This window comes from Protopterus annectens, chromosome 2.part0, assembly GCF_019279795.1.
Source record: "Protopterus annectens isolate FY-2018-M chromosome 2.part0, PAN1.0, whole genome shotgun sequence".
NCBI lineage: Eukaryota > Metazoa > Chordata > Ceratodontiformes > Protopteridae > Protopterus > Protopterus annectens.
Window position 1 is genome coordinate 1977899701 of NC_056728.1, and position 23467 is coordinate 1977923167.

Here is a 23467-nt window from a genome sequence, read left to right on the forward strand (position 1 = left end):
GGAGACAACCAAGAGGTAGTGGGTCAGGAACCAAATGCGTCCAGGTAGACAGACTCATCCTCAGAAGGGGCTAGGGACTTCCAGCCACCCCTCTGTCTAGGGATTTCCAAGATGTCCAAAAAGGAGACATCTCAGAGGGGGACCATGGGGACTCTTCTGATTCATCCAAGTCTGTGTCTGAAGTGATGGACTCAGGGGAGTTCAGATGCTTCCTCTTGCATTTTTTCTTCCAAGGGACCTCCTCCGAATGTTCAGGGGAGGTTTTGGAAGAAGTGGGGCCACCCAATGGGGTGTCCTGGGGCATAGGTTCCCTACGCTTGAAGGGAGGAGGATGATCAAAAGCAAGCACAGGCACCGAGGGGGACGGAGCCTATGGAGTTGAGGGTGGAGTGGTCTCAGTGGACAGCATGTTCCACATCACCTCGAAGGTGCCACGGTTCTGAGCCGTAAGAGCCTCCGGCTCCAAAGAGCCCAGAGATCTTCTGTGAACTGAGAGTGACGGCTTCGAGGCTGATGTGGGAGCCGAGCTCACCTGTGTCAAAGCTCTGAGATGGAGAACAGGGTCGGACAAGGGTCTGATGCCACTTCCCCCCTCAGAGCCAAAGCGAGAGCTTCGGTGCCCAATTTCCTCGATGGACTGAGATATTCAGGAGATCGGAGTGGGAAGTGGAACCAATAAAGGAGAAGTAACCAGAGCTGACAGTTCCACCACCATGATGTCCATGCACTCCAGCTCCGAGCTCAAGAGAGTCAGAGGAGGAACCGATAGAGAACCAGGATGGGCCAAAGGAGCCAATTCCTTATGAGCTGGGCTCGATAGCAATTTGGCAATTGCCTGTGACTTGAGAAGCCTATTAACCACTCTTTCCACATCATGATCCGAAAGCCTGGAGGACTGAGAGGAGTGACAAGAGGATCGGTGACTGCCTGCCACAGACTGCAACAAGGGAGATTGTGGAGCTCCAAAGAGGGAGACCGAGTTCTTTTATGGGCCTGGATTGGCTCCAAAGACACTGAGGAGCCACCGAAGACACAGCTTTGTCGGAGCTGACACTGGGAACTGACAGAGCCAAAGATTTTACAGCAGATTTGGGTTGCTCCAAAATCGGAACCATTGTGAATGGTTTGGGAGATTTGTCAGACTGTTTTGCTGGCTGAGGAACCTGAGACAAACGATCCTGAGGGTTCTTCAAAAGACGATGCAGAATCAGTTTATTTTTTTCTCTCCTGCAGGACTCTAGCACTGAAAGCATGACAGATAGAGCATGAGTCCTGCAGGTGAACAACCCCTAAACAGTATACACAACACGTGTGCTCATCCGTAACAGATATTTTTTTGGCAGCACGAGTCACATTTTTTAAAGCCTGAGGATTTTGACTCTTTAGACATGCTGGATAACTGGAAGACACAAACAGCAAATATAAGGTTATAACAGTTAGCAATACACAAAACAAACAAGCAGGAAAACTTTCTTTTTTTTTTTCTCTTTTTTTTTAAAAAAAAGGAAGAAGAAGGGGAATAGCCTCTAAGTAAAATGGTGCTCCCCCAATAGGACAGCCTCTAACTTAAATGGCTATTCCAACAGATAGTGGGGAATAGTGAGGGAAGAAGAAAACTAATCCTCTAAGTTAAACAGGCTCAAGGGGAAAGCAAAGCCTAAGAAAATGACCTAAAGAACCCAAAAAAACCAACAGCAGGGGAAGGTCAGAAGGTTGTTAGTCAAGCGAGGACTAAGCTAGACACCAAGTTTAATTAAACTAAAAAAATCCTGATAACGATGACAACAAAATACAAAAAACTCTAAATACTTAGCCTGAGCCAGTAGTCACAATCTCGATGCTGCAATCAGCAAATGAGATCTGGGTAGCTACAACTAGGCATGTTGGAATAGGGGTTAGCCTTGAGCTAGTATAAGCTCTCGAGCTATAGTAAATCAGCCGAGTCGGAGCCGAGGAGCAGCTTTAAACCCAACCAGCAAGAACGAAGGCGAGATGGGGACAACATAACATCAAACCTTTTCCATTTACTTTTGTAAAGTTTTCTAGTGGAAGCTTTGTGGGATGATAAGAGAATGTGACGAGCAAGAAATGAGAGCCTGGGCTGTCTAGTTATCAGCAGAACTAGAGAAACCATGCAGTCAACTTTAGGCCTAGAATGTCTGGGTGTACTAAATCTGTTGGGTGAGACAGGAGGTCTGCAGTTGGATCCAAAGTCCTCAGCTGACAAAGGAAATGATGGCAAAGAAAGGGAAAACAAATCTGATAAGGCCAATAAGGGGCAATGAATATGACTGTGCTCTTCAATTGTGATACTTTCTGAAGAAATTTGGGGATTAGAGGTACTACAGTAAAGGTGTAGAGGAGACTGGGGGTCCAATCGTGGCTAAGACTATCTCTTAGTGACTCCCCCTGTGGGGGGATCAGGGCAAAGAATCTGTTGCACTCGTTGAGGGGAGATGCAAAGAGATCACAACAATGTTGGCCCCATTGATGGAAAAAGGAGTTATGTACTCACCATAACATTCCATCTGAGTAGGTAACCTTCATTTGTCAGCAACCTGTGGGTATCGGATCCATATCGGATCCAAGCCGGCAGCTTCAAACAGGTAAGATCCGAGCTCCAAGCTCCTCCCCCTTACCCATAATCCCCTGCTAACCCTTCCTGACCTCAAATCGCGTTTGCTTAGTAACACAGAGTATTACAACACAGAAATCAGCTCCAAATCCTAACCTAAGGTTATCTGGAAACAAGGGCTAGGAATCCTTCTAGTACGCACTATAGGTCAGGGGGATGTTGGGGGGGGGGTCGGTTGCTGACAAATGAAGATTACCTACTCAGATGGAATGTTATGGTGAGTACATAACTTCTTTATCTGAAGTAGTTAACTTCATTTGTCCATCAACCTGTGGGACAGAGTCCCCAGCTACACAAACCTTGGGAGGTCCTCATGGAAGGATATTCTGGAGCATTGCAGAGCCGAAGGATGCTCTCCCTCTGGAAATTATGTCCAACATATAATGATTAATGAACGTATGAGATGAAGTCCAAGTGGCTGCTGAACAAATGTCGTCCAAGGAAACTCTGGACCAAAAAGCAGCAGAGGTAGAAATTGATCGAGTAGAATGGGCATGGACTCCTTCAGGTTCAGGTCAACTAGAACTTTGATATGAAAGCAGGATACATTGGGAAATCCATCTGGATGATGTAACTTTTGATACTGGTTTTCCCAAAGAGGGTTATGCAAAGGATACAAAGAGTTTGTCAGATTTCCTATGACCAGCGGTCCTGTGCAAGTAAAATCTTAATTGCCTGTGTACGTCCAGGGAATGCAACTTATATTCACCTTTGTTCTGGTAATTTGGAAAAAATACTGGTAAATTAATGGATTGGTTGATGTTGGGTTCCGACGCGACCTTGGGCAAAAAGGAAGGATTGGTCCTGAGGGAAACTCTATCTTTATGAAAAACCAAGTATGGCAGTTTGGCACAAAGGGGTTGAAGTTCCGAAACCCTTCTGGCCGAGGTGATGGCAATAAGAAAGGCCATCTTCCAAGATAAGAATTTTAGATCCACCGAGGCTGCAGGCTCGAATGGGGGAGCTGTCAGAGATTGGAGAATTAGAAGTTATGTACGCACCATAACGTTCCATCTGAGTAGGTAGTTTCATTTGTCTGCAACCTGTGGGTCTTGGATCCGATATCGGATCCGAGCCGGCAACTTGTTTCAAGCTAATGGATCCGAGCTCCTAGCTCCTCCCTTCACCCATAATCCCCTGCTAACCCTCCATGACCTCAGATCGAGTTTGCCCCTCAATATATATCCAACAAAATGGTATCCAACTACCAGTAGATCCGAAGAAGGCCAGGGGGAAGGAGGGGGGGATGGTTGCAGACAAATGAAACTACCTACTCAGATGGAACGTTATGGTGAGTACATAACTTCTAAATCTGAAGTAGGAAGTTCATTTGTCAGCAACCTGTGGGACAGAGTCCCCAGCTACCTGCACCTTGGGTGGCCTCATGGAAGGATATTACGAAGCACCGCAGAGCCAAAGGATGCTCTCCCTATAGAAAGCACATCTAGTTTGTAGTGGTTAATAAAGGTATGAGATGAAGCCCAAGTGGCTGCAGAACAAATATCATCCAATGGAACTCTAGACTTGAAGGCCGCAGAGGTAGAAATGGAGCGGGTGGAATGAGCACAAACTCCTTCGGGTGCGGGTCTACCCGAGGCTTGATACGCCAATAGGATGCAGTGAGAAATCCAGCGTGATAAAGATACTTTTGAGATAGCTTTCCCCAAGTTAAATTTGGCAAAGGAAACGAACAGCTGGTCGGATTGTCTATGGCCAGCTGTCCTATGAGTATAAAAGCGAAGCTGCCTATGAACATCTAATGAGTGCAACTTGTACTCTCCCTTATTCTGATATTTAGGGAAGAAGACCGGTAAATTTATGGATTGATTTATGTTGGTTTCCGATGCTATTTTGGGAAGAAAAAAGGGATTGGTCCTGAGGTACACTCTATCTGGGTGAAATATCAGGTAAGGAGGATTCACCGAGAGAGCTTGAAGCTCCGACACTCTTTTTGCTGAAGTGATGGCTACAAGGAATTGCTGTTTTCCATGACAAGAATTTGAGATCTACTGAAGCAGCGGGTTCAAAGGGTGGAGTGGTCAAGGCTTGAAGAACTAGTGTAAGATCCCATGGTGGCACGGCTTCCTTTACAGAGGGTCTAAGTAAAAAGGTGCCCTTGAGAAAGGTTTTACACAATTTGGCCGACATCAAAGGCCTTGTATCATGTCCCACATGGTAATGTGATATGGCTGCCAACTGCACTTTGATAGTTGAACAACTAGCGCCTTCCTGAAAGAGTTCAGTTAGGAAGTCTAATATGGATGGAAGAGGAGCTGTAAAGGGATCTAGATCATGATGCTCCGCCCAAATGGAAAAACGTTTCCATTTACTGTGATACACTTTCCTGGTGGAGGGCTTATGCGCTGCCACGAGGATAGTTTTGACCAGTGAAGAGATACCGGGAGTCCTAACTAGGAGTGGAACTGGAGCAACCAAGCTGTCAGTTTCAGATTGTCCAGGTTTGGGGTCGGTAGGTTCAACGGATGGGAGATGAGATCCGGAGTGGGATCTAGAATCCAAGGGTGATTCACAAGGTGAGACCACAGGTAAGGGAACCAAATTTGCCGAGGCCAGAATGGGGCAATGAAGATCATCCTGCTCCCCAACCGTGAGGCTTTCTGTAAGAGTTGTAGCATTAGTGGTAGAGGAGGGTAGGCATAGAGTAGACCGGGTGGCTAAGCATGCACCACAGCGTCTCTTGGAGTTTCCCCTGGAGGGGGGATTAGAGCGAAGAAATTGCTGCATTTGGTGTTTGATGGAGACGCAAAAAGATCGCAGCAGGGTTGCCCCCATGTTGCGAATATCTGCTTCGCTACTAGTGGATTGAGAGACCACTCGTACGGGGTAAGAAGGGTGCGACTGAGCTTGTCCGCTAGGATGTTGGTCCTCCCTGGAATGTGCGTTGCAATCAGAAAGCGGTTGGAGGAGATCGCCCATTCCCACACTCTCATGGCTTCTCGGCATAGAGGGTAAGATCTAGTTCCCCCCTGTTTGTTGATGTACCAGACCACTGACATGTTGTCCGACTGAATTGCAATCGTTCCTATGGGGAGGAGATCCTGAAGTGCTTGCAACGCAAACAGCACCGCTCTCATCTCCAGAACGTTGATGTGCAGGGAGGTCTCTGTATCGTTCCACGTGCCTTGGACTGTCCTGCTCGAATAATGCCCCCCCCACCCAAGGCGAGAGGCGTCCGTGGTCACCGTGGCGAGAGGGGGAGAGGTGCAGAAGGGACGGCCCGTATGGAGGTTCGAGGCTTGGAGCCACCATAGTAGTGCCCTCCTGCAAGCCTTGCTGATAGCAATGGGATGGTGGAGAGGAAGGGATAGAAAAGACCATTGCACTAGAAGAGTCCATTGCAGTACCCGCATGTTCAAACGGGCGCATGGAAGGAGCGTAATCGCTGCCGCCGTGGAGCCTAGTGCCCTCAGGACCAATTCCGCTGGTGAAGTCTCTGATTGGAGGATAGCCCGCACATGGAGTTGTAAGTTCCAGATACTCTCGGGAGTTAGGAAGGCTCGCAACTCTCTGGTGTCTATTCTGGCACCTATGAATTCTATGACCTGCGTTGGAGCCAGAAGAGATTTGTCGACGTTGATAGTAATGCCTAACTGTGGGGCTAGACAGAGAAAGAAGTCTCTGGCTGAGCAAAGTAGATGCCTTGTTGGTGCGGTCAGGAGCCAGTCGTCCAGGTACGGAAAGACCTGTATTCTCTGGAGTCTCAAGTGGGCCGCAATCACTGCTAATACCTTGGTGAACACCCTGGGGGCTGTGGTGAGGCCAAAGGGAAGGACCCTGACCTGGTAGTGACTGACCCCCAGCCGGAAGCGAAGGAACCTCCTGGATCGTCTGTCCATTAAAATGTGGTAGTACGCATCCTTGAGGTCTATGGAGCACATCCAATCGTTCTCCCTTAAAAGGGGGAGAATAGATTGAAGAGTGACCATTCAGAATTTTTCCTTGGTTACTGACAGGTTCAAGTGGGAAAGGTGTAGGATCGGTCTCAAGTCCCCCGTCTTTTCTGGCACCAAAAAGAACCTGGAGTAGAACCCTAATCCGAGCTGGTCTTGGAAGACGGGCTGGATAGCTTTTTTCTTAGTAGCTGCTGAATTTCTGCAGCTGCGGCCTCCCTCTGATCGGGTGGTACATTGGGGAGGTTCTTGTATTTGGGGACACGGAGTAACGGTATTTTGTACCCTCTGGATATAATGCGAAGCACCCAGCGGTCTGTCATGGTGGACTCCCATGCTGCTAGGTGTTTCGAGAAGTGCCCCCCCGACTGCCTCCAGAGTGGAGCAGCCGGGCAACCCCTCAGCGCTGCTGCACGGGCCATTCAGAGAAAGGTTCTCTGGACCCAAAATATCTCGGAGCCCCTCTGCCCCTGGGGCGGCGTCCTCCCTGTCCTCCTCTGCCACGGAAGGACTGGTTGTCCGGAGCGGGTTGGGAATGCTGTGATTTTCGGAACCACATCTTCTTCTGACCCTTTTGGTTCTTTGAAAAGGACCTCTGGGGAGCAGAGAAGCGGACTCCGATGGCAGACAATGTCTTCCCGTCCTTCTCACTCTGGACAAGTGTCTTGCGAACAGTTTTGCCAAACAGGGCAGAACCATTGAAAGGAGCGTTCGCAAAGGACGCTTTAAAGGGCTCCGCAAAGTCACAATGACGGAGCCAGGCCTGATGTCTCATGACTAGGCCTGCTCCGCTAGCCCTAGCGGCTCCCTCTGTGGCGTGGGACAATAGCCGCATAGAGGTGTTTGAAATTGATCTCAGAGTGGCCATTCGGGTGGAGTACAAATGCTTGTCATCCTCCGACATGGACTCAGGGGGGGATGCAGTGTATTCTTTGATAAGATCCCGCTGCATCCTGATGACATGTGCCATATAGTTCAGAGACCTTACCGAGAAGGTCGCTGAACTAAAAACTCACTTCCCTAAGTGGTCCATCAAACGGGACTCTTTGCTCAGTGGATGGACTGAGGGGCTCTCCTGAGCCAATTCCCTCTTCGTGGCTGCTGCCGTCAACATGGCATCTACGTGGGGCCCCTTACTCCAATGTGATCGGTCTGAGGGGGGAGCTAAGTATTTTATCCGGGCATTTCGGTATTGGCTCCACGGTGTCTGGATCCTTCCACGCCCTGGTGGTAATGAGGTCCACCAGGGGGTTGGCCGGAGGGGACACCCAAGAGGTAGACAGGCCTGCCTCGAATGCCTCCAGAAACACGGACTCGTCAGAGGAAGACTTGGGGGTAGACCACCCGCCTCTGATCCTCAGCATTTCCATGATGTCCCCAAAGGAGACATCCTCAGGTGGCGATCTTGGGGAGCCTTCCCCTTCCTCCAAGTCCGTGTCCTCGGTTAAGGACTCAGGGGAGTCCAGGTGCCTCCTTTTGCACTTATGCTTGCGGGGCACTTCCTCGGGGGGGCTGTCCGAGGAGGCCTCGCCAGCAACATCTTGTTCCAATGGAACCATCTGTGACATCGAAGCAGGCTGTCCCTTTGGCCGGGTGATGGAAGCCTGGCCCAGCAGAGAGGGAGTGCAGGGAGGAGCCGATACAAGGAGCGGGGGTCCGGATGCTCTCAACAGAGCCCTCTCCACAACATCGAAGGCCGAGGGAGAGCCACTCTCAATTTGATCCAAAAGTCGGCTCCCACTTGGATCCGATGAAGGGATCGGAGCCGGCGCCGAGACCATCGGATCCGAAAGACCAGTGCGCTCTGACCTGGATGGAGCCGAAGGCACACTGAATCCCCCGGATCCGAAGCTCGGGCCACGGCTCCGAGAGGTCGGATGGGCAGGGTCGGATCCGAAGTACCAAGTACTGTCGACGCCAACCCACCCCCGGCTCCAACGCTGCTCGGCTCCGAACACTCCGATCCCGGGTAGCGGGTCAGAGAAGGAGCAATAGGATGAAAAAAGGGTGTCGAGCTCCCCCCCGGAGGGGGGGGAGGCAAGAGCACTCCCATCTGCAGCTGGGCCTGGATGAACCTTCGCATCATCCGGTCCAAGTCTGCATCGGACATACTGAAAGTAGATCTCGAAGAGGTCACCGAGGCAGGCCTGGAATGCTGCCTCGATGACCTCGACGAAGATCGGGTCTCCTCCTCCTTGGGCCCCGGGGAGAAGCAAGGGGATCGGAGCCGAGGAGGAGGAGACCTAGAAGCAGTGGAGGGAGAAGCCCGCTTAGCTGGCGGGGCCGAAACGGAGGTCTCGGCCCTCCGCTTGTGGTGCTTCTCCCTCCATTTCTCCCTCCTGGCCTCCCTGTCCTCCGACACTTTAGCGGGAGTTTGAGTCCCGGACGAAGGAAGGGGGGCAGGAGTGGCAGAAACCACAAGCTGTGGTGGAGCCACGGGAGCAGCGGTGGCAGCGGAGGCCGAAACCGAGTCTGGGGGTAAAAGTCCCGCTAAGACCAGCTTCGCCCTCCGCTCTTTCAGTGCCTTGGGGTTGAATGCTGCACAGATGGTACAGCCTGAGGTAAGTTGTTCAACCCCAAGGCACCGCACGCACCGAGTGTGGCCATCAGCCGGGGAGAGCATATGGCCACACTCGGTACATTTAGAAAATATGGCTTTTGGGGCCTCAGCCATACTTTTACACAAACACACAGGCCCCCCCCAAAAAAAACACCACACACACGCACACACTAACGACCAGCGAAGGGAGGGTAAACTAATTAAAAAAAAGTATACTAAAGGGTACCTAACACTTGCACACTTTTTATTTTTAAATAAAAAAGAAAATTTTGACAGAAAATTACACAGTAAATACTACTTAGCTGATGAGCTCAAGGGAATCCAGCTAACCACAAGCGCGGCAAACTAGATCTGAGGTCATGGAGGGTTAGCAGGGGATTATGGGTGAAGGGAGGAGCTAGGAGCTCAGATCCATTAGCTTGAAACAAGTTGACGGCTTGGATCCGATATCGGATCCAAGACCCACAGATTGCTGACAAATGAACTTCCTACTTCAGATCAAGAGTTAAATACCAGGGAGGAACTGGATCTTTAACAGGGGATCTCAAGAGGAAAGTACCTTTTAAAAAGGTCTTACATAATTTGGAAGAGGCCAAGGGGCCGAGATCACTTCCCACATGATAGTGGGAGATTGCAGCTAACTGGACTTTGACCATAGAGGAGATAGCACCCTGGTCGAATAAGGTTGATAAGAATTCTAGCACTGCTGGTAACGGAGCTGTAAAGGGATCTAAGTTTCTGTGCTCCACCCAAATAGAAAAATGTTTCCATTTGCTATTATAAACCTTCCTCGTAGAAGGCTTATGAGCAGTTACTAAAATAGTCTTGACAGATGACGAGATACCAGGAGTCCTAGATATCACTGGAACTAGATCAGCCAAGCTGTGAGCTTGAGGTTGTCCAAGTTCGGGGTTGTCAACCCTAGTGGGTGAGAGATCAGATCCGGAGTGGGATCTAGAACCCATGGGGGTTCACTAGGTGAGACCATAGGCAAGGGAACCATGCTTGATGAGGCAAGAATGGGGCTATGAGGATCACTCTGCTCCCCAAACGACGTGTTTTCTGCAAGAATTTTAGCATTAGGGGAAGAGGTGGATAAGCATAAAGTACACTGGATAGCCAAACATGCACCAGAGCGTCTCTGGGGGATTCCCCTGGTGGGGGAATTAGAGCGAAGTAGTCACTGCACTTTGTTGAAGGGAGCAAGAGATCGCAGCAAGGTTGACCCCATTTGAGGAAAATTTGCTTTGCCACTCTCGGGTTCAGAGACCACTCGTACGGTGAAAGGATGGTTCGACACAACCTGTCTGCCAAGATATTCGACCAGCCCAGAATGTGCGTTGCTATGAGAAAGCAGTTAGTGGAGATCGCCCATTCCCAAACTCTCATGGCCTCTCCACAAAGTGGGTAGGATCTGATTCCCCTTTGTTTGTTGATATACCAGATGACTGACATGTTGTCTGTCTGAATTGCAATAGTCCCCAAGGGAAGAAGGGCCCAGAGTGCTTGCAACGCAAGAAGCACTGCTCTCATCTCTAGGACATTGATGTGCAACAAGGTTTCCGATTGGGTCCACGTGCCTTGGACGGTTCTGCCCATACAGTGCCCCCCCACCCCAGGTGAGAAGCGTCTGTGGTCACTGTGGTTAGAGGGGGGGACATAGAGAAGGAACACCATTTCTGGAGGTCTGGAGACTGGAGCCACCAGAGTAGGGCTTTCTTGCAAACCCTGCTGAGGGAATGGGTAAATTCAGTGGATGTTGCAGGATGGACCACTGAACCTGTAGAGTCCATTGTAGTACCCTCACGTTCAGGCACGCTAAGGGTAGCAGGTTGATAGTTGCCACCATGAAGCCTAGAGCCCTCAGGACCAATTCTGCTAGAGGAGCTGGGTAGTTTAGAAGGGCTAGCATGTGGAGCTTCAGGGTCCGAAGTCGGTCCGGAGTCAAAAAGGCTTGCAAAAGGTTTGTGTTCAGTCTGGCTCCAATGAAGTCTAAGACCTGGGTTGGTTGAAGAGAAGATTTTTTTACAATGATTGTGATTCCCAGTTGGGAGGCCAGATGGAGGAAATAATCTCTGGCTGAGCACAGTAGATGCCTTGTGGGGGCGGACAGGAGCCAGTCGTCTAGGTACGGAACGACCTGCATTCCCTGAAATCTCAGGTGGGCCGCTACCACTGCTAATACTTTGGTGAACACCCTGGGGGCTGTGGTGAGACCAAAGGGAAGGACCCTGAACTGGTAGTGGCTGGCTCCTAGCCAGAAGCGGAGAAACCTTCTGGATCGCCTGTCCATCAGAATGTGGTAGTACGCTTCCTTGAGGTCTGTGGAGCACATCCAGTCGTTCTCCTGCAGGACTGGGAAAATGGATTGAATGGTGACCATCCGGAACTTCTCTTTGGCCACTGACAGGTTTAGAAAGGATTGATTGAGGATTGGTCTTAAGTCCCCCGTCTTTTTTGGCACCAAAAAGAACCTGGAGTAAAAGCCTGATCTGGACTGGTCTGGGGGGACGTGCTGGATTGCTCTTTTTTCTAGCAGCTGGAGAATTTCTGTGGCTGCTGCCTCCCTTTGATTGGGTGGGACATCGGGGAGGCTCCGGGGTTTGGGAGGAAGATTGAGAAAGGGAATCTTGTAACCTCTGGATATGATCCGAAGCACCCAGCGATCTGTTGTAATGGACTCCCACATTGCTAGGTGCCTCGAGAAATGCCCCCTGACTACCTCCAGAGTGGAGTAGTTGGGTAACCCTTCAGGGTTGCTGTGCGGGCCGATCAGAAAAGGGTTCTCTCGACCCAAAATTCTTCGGTCCCCCTCTACCTGTGGGCCGGCGTCCACCTTGTCCTCCTCTGCCTCTGAAGGATGAGGGGTCCGGAGTGAAACGGGACTGTTGAGATTTCTGGAACCACATCTTCTTCTGTTCCTTTTGGTTCCTAGAGAAGGACCTCTGGGGAGCAGAGAAGCAGACTCCGATGGCAGACAACTTCTTCCCATCTTTCTCGCTCTGGACTAGTGTTTCACGTACCGTCTTGCCAAAGAGAGAAGAACTGTCAAATGGGGCATTAGCGAAGGACACCTTGAAGGGTTCCGCAAAATCCAATGGTGGAGCCAAGCATGCCATCATAAGACAATGCCCGTTCCGCTAGCTCTACCCCCCTTCCATGGCATGGGAGAGGAGCCGCATAGAGGTGGGTCGGAGAAGGAGCAATTGGGGTGAAAAAGGGGGTCGAGCTCCCCCCCAGAGGGGGGGAGGCAGGAGCACTCCTATCTGCAGCTGGGCCTGGAGGAACCTACGCATCATCCGGTCCATGTCTGCATCGGATAAGCTTCTAGTAGACCTAGAAGAGGCCACTGAGGCGGGATGGGAGTGCCGCCTCGATGACCTCGAAGGCAACCGTGTCTCCTCCTCCTCCGGCTCTGGAGAAAAACAGGGTGAATGGAGCCGGGAAGGAGAAGGGCCAGAGGCCTTGGGAGAAGCCGCTTGCTTGGCTGGCAGGGCCGAGGAGGAAGACTCGGCCCACCACTTGTGGTGCTTCTCCTTTCTACACTCTCTCCTAGCTTCCCTCTTCTCCTGGCCTGTGGTGGGAGGGTGAGTCCCGGCCAGGGGAGCAAGGATGGGAGGTGGCACTGCCGCAGCCGAGGCAGGTACCACAGAGGAGGACGAAGTCGGATCCGGCAGCAACAGTCCCGCCAAAACCAACTTCGACCTCCTGTCCCTCAAAGCCCTGGGGTTGAAGGCTGCACAAATAGTGCAGCCTGAGGAGAGGTGGTCAACCCCAAGGCAAATAACACACCAAGTGTGGCCATCAGCTGGGGACAGCTTATGGCTACACTCGGTGCATTTAGAAAAGAAGGCTTTAGGGGCCACAGACATGACTTGGAAAATTAAAACACTAGGCCCAACACAGACATGCCTTGACACACACACGGGGGAGGACAAACTAACTAAATACACTTAAGTTTAACTACAAAAAGGCGCTAATAAGGCAATGGACTAGGGGTAACACACACACAAATTTTAAAACAGTAAGAATAAAGAAGGGAAAGATTTTTCTCACAGAATACGTTCTACCCATGCCTGGAAGCTCGCTCAAAGCTGCTGACTGAACCATGGCAAACGAGATCTGAGGTCAGGAAGGGTTAGCAGGGGATTATGGGTAAGAGGGAGGAGCTTGGAGCTTGGATCTTAGCTGTTTGAAGCTGCCGGCTCGGATCCGATATGGATCTGATACCTACAGGTTGATGGACAAATGAAGTTAACTACTTCAGATAATCTTTTCAGCCACTTTCATATTGAGAGACCACTTGTGAGCCATTAGAATGGACCTGCTCAGCTTGTCTGATATCACGCTGGATTTCCCTGTAATGTGCACTGCTGTCATAAATTGATTGGATGAGATTCCTCACTGCCAAACGCTTAAAGCTTCTCAACAAAAGGGCAAAGATTTGGTTCTTCCTTGCTTGCTGCTGTACCAGACCACTGAAATATTGTCCCTCTGAACCACGATGGTCCCGGAAGGGAGAGTGTCTTCAAAGGTCTGCAACACTAGGAGTGCAGCTCTCATTGTATGACATTTAAATGCATATCAGCCTCTTCAGAAGACCATGCACCTTGGACTGTATTTCCAAAGAAGTGCCCCCACGCCTGATTTGGGAAGGGCCCGTGGTCAATATGACGTTGGGTTGAGGAAGAGTGAAGGGGTGACCTTGAAGAACTTGATTAGAATAAATCCACCAAAGCAGGTCATTTTTACATGCCTGAGGTATCTTGATCTGGGTGGATAAAGACTGGTAGAGAACAGACCACTGAGTTACTAGTGTCCACTTAAGGATCTGCATGTGATATTCCTAACACAACCACAACTATCGCAGTGCTTGAAGGATCATTCATGCCAAGAGAGAAGTTTGAATAATCTTTTTAACCTGGAATCATATCATTTGAACCCTTAAGATGAAGAGAGGCTGTCAAGGAAGACTTGTTGAACAAAGCACTTATGAATTGCAATATCTGAGTTGGTGTTATGCTGTGATTGATAGTAATTTCTGGTTGAGAGCAAAAAGTGGGAGTACATGATCTTGTGCTTTGATCAACTGATACCTGGCTGGAGTGGTTACGAGCCAGTCATCCAAATAAGGAAACAGCCAGAATCCTTGCAGTCTCAAGTGAGCTGCTACCACTGCCATGCATTTGGTGAACAACCTGGGGGCTGTGGTGTGACCAAAGAGCAGAGCCCTGAACTGATAATGACTGGCTCCCAGTCGGAAGAGTAATTATCCTCTGGATTGTCTGTTCATATTGATATGATACTATGGATCCTGAAGATCTATTGAGCACATCCTATCATCCTGGTGCAGAAATGGCAGAATGGACTGAACTGTGACCATTCGGAACTTTGTGAGCTGAACTGACTTGTTCAGATTGCTGAGATCCAAAACTGACCTCCAATTCCCTATTTTCTTGGCACTAAAATGAATCTTGAGTAAGTTCCAGACACTTTCTGATCAGGGGGGACCTATTGGATGACTCTTTTTTTCTAGCAGCTTGTTTATTTGTAGTGCTGCTGCTTTCCTCTGGCTGGGTGGAACATAGGGAATTTTTGTTTACTGTACAAGGAGGAGAAGGAAAAAAAGTGAATTATATAACTTCTAGAAATAATCCTCTGCACCCATGAATCTTTTGTAATTTGTAGCCATGGTCTCTGGTGAAGGGATAAATGACCCCTGACTGGACAATGGTGGACAGCCAGGCCTCTTTTCAGCAGCACTGTAAGATCTGTCAGAGAAAGTATCTCTAGTTCCTTGGTTCTGAGAGCCATCAATGCCACATGGACGGCATCTTCCATTAGAGTTCCCCCCTCTACCTGGGCGGAACTCTCTCCACATGGATCTTTGAAGGGACCCTGGGATTTTTTGAACCACATTTTTGGACCACTTCATTGATTCCTGGAGAAGGTCCTTTGAGGGGTCAAAAAACATACACCCAAAGCAGACAGGATTTTACTTTCCTGTTCACACCTGGATAGTGTGCCTTTAACCTTGGGGCCAAATAGTGAATTTCTGTCAAAAAGAGCATTGATGAAGGAAGACTTGAAGGGCTTCACAAAATCACACAGTCATGCCTCCTAATGGAAATGCCTGAACTGAACCCACTGCCCTTGAGGTGCCTTCAGCTTCATATGAAATGAGCCTCGTGGATGAATTTGAAATGGACTGTAGGATGGCCAACTGTGAGGCAATATAACTTTCTGTCTCAGAAGTAAAGGTCTCTGAGAGGGATTTGGTGAGTTCTTTAATCAAATCCCTCTGAAGTCAAGTAAAGTGCGACAAATAGTTCATAGACTGAAGTGTAAAGATTGCTAAAGCATAAACACATTTCCTAAATCTGTCCATCACCTTAGACTCCCTGTTAGGAGTATGAACAGAGGAACTTTGTTCCTCAAGTTCCCTCTCTGTGGCTGCCACTATGACCAAAACATCCACATGGATTGCCTTACTCCAAAACTCCCTATTCTTGAGCAGTGTCAGAATCCTGTCTGGTCTTTTGGGGCTTGGCTCAACAGAGTCAGGTTCCTTCCAAGTCTGCTGAGAGAGCAAACCAATGAGCTCGCTGGCAGGTGAAGTCACCCAGGAGGTAAATGGGCCAGACCCAAAGGCTTCCAGGAACACCGATTCCTCTTTGGAAGGGTTTTGTTTTAGGATCTCTAGGATATCTCCAAAGGAGATATCACCACATAGTGATTTTGGGGACCCTTCTCCCTCATCAAAATTAGAAGTTATGTATCTACCATAACGTTCCATGTTAGTTGTCTTCTTCTCGCCTTCTTTCTTGCTGGATGGGTTCGGAGCCGATCCTCGGCTCCGACTCGGCCACTCTAAAAGCTTGAGAGCTAGTTCCACCGGCTCAAGGCTCCCCTATATCCCACAATGCTAGGTGGTAACTCCTCAGATCTCGTTTGAAAGCTAAGGCCAGCAATAAAAATTCCATAAGGAACCAAGAAAAAAACTCCTCTAGGTCTGTCCTGGCTAGGGGGAAGGAGGGTGGGACGCCAGAAAGAAGGCGAGAAGAAGACAACTAACATGGAACGTTATGGTAGGTACATAACTTCTAAATGTTAAGTTGTCAATCTCGCCTTCATTCTTGCTGGATGGGACCGCGTCCCTAGCACCTTGTCCCGGGTGGCCTATTGGAACAGACTCTTGAGTACAGTGGAACCAAAGCTGGCTCGGTCTCTAGAGGCCAAGTCCAACTTATAATGAGAAATGAAGGTATGGAGAGAAGCCCAAGTAGCTGCAGAACAAATCGAATCAATAGGCAGCCTATCTTGGAAAGCTATAGAAGTGGCTAAAGCTCTAGTTGAATGAGCCCTGGGTTTGGATGGCAACCGTTGATGTCTTATCTCATACACTAGGGTAATCAACGAAGTAAGCCATCTAGAGAGAGAGAGAGACTTTAGAAACTGGAAGACCCATTCTACCTTCTGCATAGGAAACAAACAGTTGGTCAGATTTCCTGAATTGTTTGGTCCTGTCTAAATAGTACCCAAGTTGGCGATGAATATCTAAACAGTGTAACTTTTGTTCTGACCTATTAGAATAATTTGGGAAGAAAACAGGAAGCTCAATGGTTTGATTCAAATTTGCCAATGAAGCTACTTTGGGCAAAAAAGATGGATTAGTATGCAAGGACACCCTGTCTTTATGAAATACCAGATAAGGGGGTCGACTACACAGAGCATGGAGTTCGGAGACTCTTCTAGCTGAGGTGATAGCTACTAAAAAGAGTGTCTTCCAAGAAAGTAACTTCATAGAACATGAAGCCGCAGGTTCAAAGGGGGGAAGAATTAAGAATGTCAGAACCAAGTTGAGATCCCATTGAGGAGGAGGATCTCTGATGGGTGGTTTGAGGAGAAAAACTCCCTTTAAAAAAACCTTGCAGAGTTTGTGAGACATAATGGAGGACTCTGAGACTCCAACATGAAAGTTCGATATTGCTGCCAATTGAACTCTACTGGTAGATGGGGACGAACCTAAGTGGAAAAGTTCGGCTAGAAAGTCTAGAACTGTTTGAATAGAAGCAGTGAAAGGATCTATATCCTTTGACTGTGCCCAATAGGAAAAACGTTTCCACTTGCAAAGATAAATCTTCCGAGTGGAAGATTTATGAGAAGCTATCAAGATATCTCTAACTGAGTGAGATATCAAAGGAAGCCTGGCTAAAGTCGGAATTGGAGGAACCACGCTGTGAGGTTCAGAGAGGGGAGGGAGTGGTGCAACTGACTCGACTGATGGGTCAAGAGGTCTGGAACTGGGTCCAGATGCCAAGGTTGTTCCAACAGATAACGGTGGGGAAAAGGGAACCAAACCTATCGAGGCCAGTAAGGGGCAATGAGGATCATGGAAGCTTCCTGAGCGATGGCTTTCTGTATCAGCTGGGATATCAGTGGGAAGGGAGGAAAGGCATACAGAAGTCCCCGGGGCCAAACGTGCACTAGAGCGTCTCTGCTGGGTTGGCCTGGTTGGGGAAAGAGGGTGAAAAAATCATCGCACTTGCTGTTTTGGGAAGTAGCAAAAAGGTCGCAGCAAGGCCTGCCCCACTTTCGAAAAACTTTCTCCAACACTGAATTGTTCAGAGACCACTCGTGAGGCATGAGAATAGCTCTGCTCAATTTGTCTGCAATCACACTGGACTTCCCGGGGATGTGCTTTGCTAACAGAAATCGCTGAGAAGAAATCGCCCATTGCCACAGTCTGAGTGCCTCTCGACATAGGGGGTAAGATCTGGTTCCGCCTTGTTTGTAGATGTACCACACTACAGACATGTTGTCTGTTTGAATTGCTATAGTTCCCTTGGGAAGAGAGTCTTGTAGGGCTTGCAACGCTAGAAGCACTGCTCTCATCTCTAGGACGTTTATGTGCAAGTGGCACTCGAACGGTTGCCACATGCCCTGGACTGTCCTGCCCTGGAAATGCCCCCCCCCCACCCGATCAGGGAGGTGTCCGTTGTCACTGTAGCAACCGGAGGGGGAGGGACGAAAGGTCTCCCTAGGAGGAGCTGAGGAGATGTGATCCACCAATAGAGATGATTCTTGCACGACTGAGTTATCCGAACAGGATGGGACATTGGGAGACTTTGGTAAGACCGTTGTGTGAAGAGCATCCATTGTAAAATTCTCATATGGAAGCGAGCTAATGGTAGGAGAGGGATGGCCGCCGCTATAATCCCTAAGACTTTCAGGATCAGTCTGGCTTTGACTTTGTTGCTGTGCAAGACAAGAAAGACCTGTTTGTGTATGTCTGCTATCCTCTGCTCTGTGAGTCTGGCTGACATCTTGACTGTGTCTAGATTTGCGCCTATGAAGGTAATAACACGACAAGGCGACAAGACAGACTTTTCGTAGTTTATTGATATGCCTAGTGCCTGACATGTGTGAAAAGTGTAGTCTCTGGCGAGAAGTAAAAGATGCTTGGTGGGGGCTGTAAGGAGCCAGTCGTCTAAATAAGGAAACACCTGGAATCCTTGTCGTCTCAGGTGAGAGGCAACCACTGCCATGCATTTGGTAAACACTCGGGGGGCTGTAGTGAGACCAAAGGGCAGGGCTCTGAATTGAAAATGACTGGTTCCCTGCCTGAAGCGGAGAAATCTCCTGGAGCGTCGACTCATCTTGATGTGATAGTACGCATCCTGGAGATCTATCGAGCACATCCAGTTGTCCTGCCCCAAAAGGGGAAGAATGGACTGCAGCGTGACCATCCGGAAAAAGAAGTTATGTCCTTACCATAACGTTCCATGTGGAGTGTTCATCGATCCCAAGCTCTGCATGAAGCTCGAGGACATCTAATACCCACAATCCCCCTCTGCCTTTACCTCAGATCTAGTTTGCAAGCAAACCAGACATAAAGCACGCACACATGCCAAACTATATACATAAGTACATATATACAAACATACCAAGGGTATGATAGTAACACTAATACTGCAACAGCAGAAGGAGAATACTCCAGACCAGGCACCAAATCGAGCGTTCTTCCTAAGGGTGGGAAGGGTGGGAGTTTAATGAACACTCCACATGGAGCGTTATGGTAAGGACATAACTTATGTGAGAGTGTTCAATCCTAGCTCCATGATCCTGAGGAACTGAGCACAGTGGAACCAAAGGTTGCCCTATCCTAGAAACCTTGTCCACTTTGTAATGAGATATAAATGTATGTGGTTTAGCCCAAGTAGCAGCCGCTGAAATAGTGTCTAAAGCCAAAGATGTAGAAATTGATCTGGTAGAATGTCCTCTGGGTTTTGCTGATAATGTTTGATCAGTAGCTTCATAAACATGAATGATACAGTCAGTTAGCCAGACTGCAAGACCCTTTCTGCTGTCAGCAAAAGCTACAAATAGTTGATCAGATTTCCTGTGATCTTTGTTCTATCCAAATAAAATCTGAGTTGTCTAGTTTGTGCAACATAATGGACTGATTAATATTACTAGTAGAACAAACCTTGGGAAGAAAGGATGGATTAGTGCGTAGGGATACTCTGTCAGAATGAAAAATTAAATAAGGATGTTTGACCGAAGGGCCTGCAGCTCAGACACCCGTCTAGCAGATGTAATAGCCACTAGAAATAATGTTTTCCATGACAAAAATTTCAGAAGCTGGTTCAAAGGGTGGTAACATCAATTTAGAGTAATAAATTTAAATTCCACGGTGATGTCGGACATCTGACTGGTGGTCTGATATGAAAGGAACCCTTTAAAAGGCTTTACAAAGTCTGTGAGCCATAATAGGTGCACCACTTTCTTCTACATGATAGTTAGAAATGGCAGCTAACTGTACTCTTTAAGGTGGCGGAAGCTCCTTCCTGAAATAATTCAGTCAAAATTCTAAAACCTTATTCAGCGGCTGTAAATAAGGTCCAACTGATGTGACAGAACAAAAAGCGTTTCCACTTACTGGTGTAAGTCTTTTGTAGTGGAAACTTTTTATAGTCCTCTGAAGGTTGTTTGCTTTCTGTAGAAACTTGTAGCTCCTGCATTTGGCGTTCATTTTAGGTGTGATTTGCATGTTTTCGTATCAATATTTTTCGTGAGTCAGTGGAAGTTGTTGGTATGACCATGGTGCAAGTAGAAGCCTTTGTAACACTTTCTTGTGCAGTCTTCCCAATGGTATTGTAATGAGGGAAGCTACCATGAGGACAAAAACTTTCAGAACACTATTTGCTTAGGACTTTCTGGGTGACACAAGAAGGGAAATGTGGAATTGAAGTGCTACTATTCTTTGGCCATCTTGATGTGGTAGTATGTGTCCTTCAGATCTATTGAGCACATCCAGTCGTCGCTGGGACTGGTTGGATGACTTTTTTAGCAGCTTTGAAATTTCTGTAGCTGCTGGCTCTCGCAGATGGACAGAAATGGGATTTTTGTACTCTGGTAAACAGCTTTTTACCCAATTGTCTGAGGAAAGGTTGCGACCCCCGACCCAGAGCAGGACAGACGGGCCTCCTCTCAGGAGTGCTGAAAGGTTTGCCAGGGAGGTTATCCCTGTCACCATGGAAAAACGGACTCTGACAGCAGACAGAGTCTTTCCTCCTGTTCACCCAAAAGTGTGGCTAAATGGGGGGGAGGCGTTAAAAAAAGAAGGGCTGAAAACTGAACATAATGAACATAAGCGCGCATCCAGCCTTGCCAAAGCAATCACAGAAAGCCCTTGCCCTACTCGATCCTTCGCTGCATAGGATATGAAACAGGAGGCACCACGACGAGGCGGAACTGAATGAGAATCGATCGAGGCGCCCCGGGAGAAGCGGAAATCGAAGGCTTATCAATCCGACTCGTCCCGGAACCAAGGACGAATCTTGGCCCGGACTCCGGTGCGGATCGGATGATGGAGAGGGAGCCGGGAACCGGACGAAAAAAAGCGGTTCTGGCACCGGGGGCTCCACAATCCCATCATCAGGTCAGTCCGGCCCAAGACTGAACAGGTCATGACTTTGGCTCGGCCCGACCCCTTGAAGACTTGGATGCATCTTCTCAGACATACTGACAAATGAAAGAGATCCAGTCCAGTCAGTAAAGTAAAGTAACAGTGTCAAATCAAATATAAAAAGTCCGTTTGATAATAGCTAAAACAAGACTAAAACAGTTTTTAGTCAAAAATGTCAGAAGTAGAGTAAGTAGGTAAAAACTCTATACCGAAAAAAGTAACTACTAAACTTATTCTTCTATACGAGAGAATTCTAATCACTCCACACACCCTAACTCTTATACTTTAAGTAAGATTAGAAAGAAAATTTCTGAAATTTAAACAGAATACATCTTTGTTTTCTTGACAAACTTGTTCAAGTTGCTGAGATCCAAAATGGGTCTCCAGTCCCCTGTTTTCTTTGGAACCAAAAAGAATTTGGAGTAGATTCCGGATCCTGATTGGTCTGCTGGAACTGGTTGAATAGCTCTTTTTGCGAGCAGCTTTGAAATTTCTAATGCTACTTGCTCCCTTTGACTGGGTGGAACGTCTGGAAGGGATTTTTTGGACTGCTTTGGAATGAAAAGGAAAGGGATTCTGTAGCCTTTGGAAATGATAGACTGTACCCACTTGTCTTGAGTTAGGGATAGCCAGGCTTTTGGGTACAGTGACAACCTTCCCCCGACTGCCTCCGAAGGTGGGCAGTCGGGCAACACCTCAGGGATGCTGAAAAGGCTTGTCGGAAAAGGATTCTCAACTGCCCTGATTCTGCGGGCCCCCTCTGCCCCTGGGACGGCGTCTACCATTGTTGTTCCCCCCTCTGCCTCTAGAGGGAAACGACTCTGTCGTCAGGCAAGTCTCCTTGAGATTGTTTGCAGAACCACATCTTTCCCCTTCTGACCTTTGGGGTAAGGTCTAGAAGGAGTAGAAAACGGACTCGACGGCAGAAAGAGTCTTGCCATCTGTCTCGCACCTAGTCAGGGTTTCCTTCACTTGAGGACCAAAAGGGATGATCCATCAAAGGGGAATTAGTGAAGGACACCTTAAAAGGGTCCAAAGTTACAAAGCCGCATCCAGGAGTGCCTCATGAGGCTACACCTGTACCTGCCGCTCTACTTGCTCCATCCGCCGCATATGAAAGGAGGCGCATGGAAGAGTTGGTTATAGAATTAAGGGTAGCCAGCTGAGAGTTCATTCTATCCTGAAAACCCGCAGCTGTTGGGTCCTTCAACATTTCACTCGCTTCTTTGAGTAAATCCCTCTGAAGGCAGTAAAATGACACAGGTAATTCAGCGATCTCATAGTAAAGGTCGCTGACGAGAACATCCGCTTCCCGTACCTGTCCATCGACCTAGACTCCTTGTTAGGAGGATGAACAGGCACCGAAGGATCAGCTAACTCCTTCTTGGTAGCTGCAGCCACCACCATAGCATCAACAGAGACGCCTTTGGTCAGAAATTCTTTATCCTTGGGGGCTGTGATGAACTTTGATGGTCTCCTGGGGTGGGTTCCACTGAGTCAGGAGCCGCCCAAGCCTTCTTTGCCACCACTTGCATAAGGGGGTCAAAAGGAGGGGACACCCAGGAGGTGGAAGGGTGAGAGCCAAATGCCTCAAGATACACTGATTCATCCTCTGAAGGGTTGAGGGATGGCCAATTCCCCTCTGTTTTAAGATTTCAAGGATGTCTACAAAGGAGACATCTTCAGAGGGGGAACGAGGGGAACCTTCAGAATCCTCTAAATCAGTGTCAGAGGTGACAGACTCAGGGGAGTCAATGTGCTTCCTCTTGCACTGCCTCTTCCTAGGGGGCTCTCCTACAGGGTCAGGAGAGGCCTCGGAAGAGGAGGAGATCCCCACAGGGGAAACTTGAAGAGCTGGCTCTCTACGGTCGGGGATGAGAGAGTGAGTAGAAATCACCGGAGGCACCATAGGGGGAGGGGCAGAAAGAACCACCTTTGGAGTTGAACCTGGTTCCAACATGCTCCTTATGACCTCGAAGGCACCCCTGTCAGGCAGAGCCGGAGGTCTCCGTTCCGAAAAACTGGAAACCTCCCCCGGCACCGACAGTGATGGCTCCGAGGCTGATGTCGGAGCTGAACTCACCAGCACCGAAGCACCGAGAGGGAGAGCGGGGTCGGACAAGGGTCTGATGGCACTCGCCCCCTCGGAGCCGACGAGGGAAGTCCGGTGCCGAGATTCTTCCAAGGAAGACATCGGAGCCGATGAGGGAACCGAAGACAAAGGTATCGGTTCCGACGCTACCACAGTCTCGGGTCCGAGCCGCCCCGGCTCTGAACTCAAAAGAGTCAGAGGAGGAATTTGAGTGATAGGAGTAGGTCTCGACTGTTGAGTCGGACTTTGAAGCATCTGGGCTAATGCCTCGGACTTAAGAAGTCGACTCACTACTCTC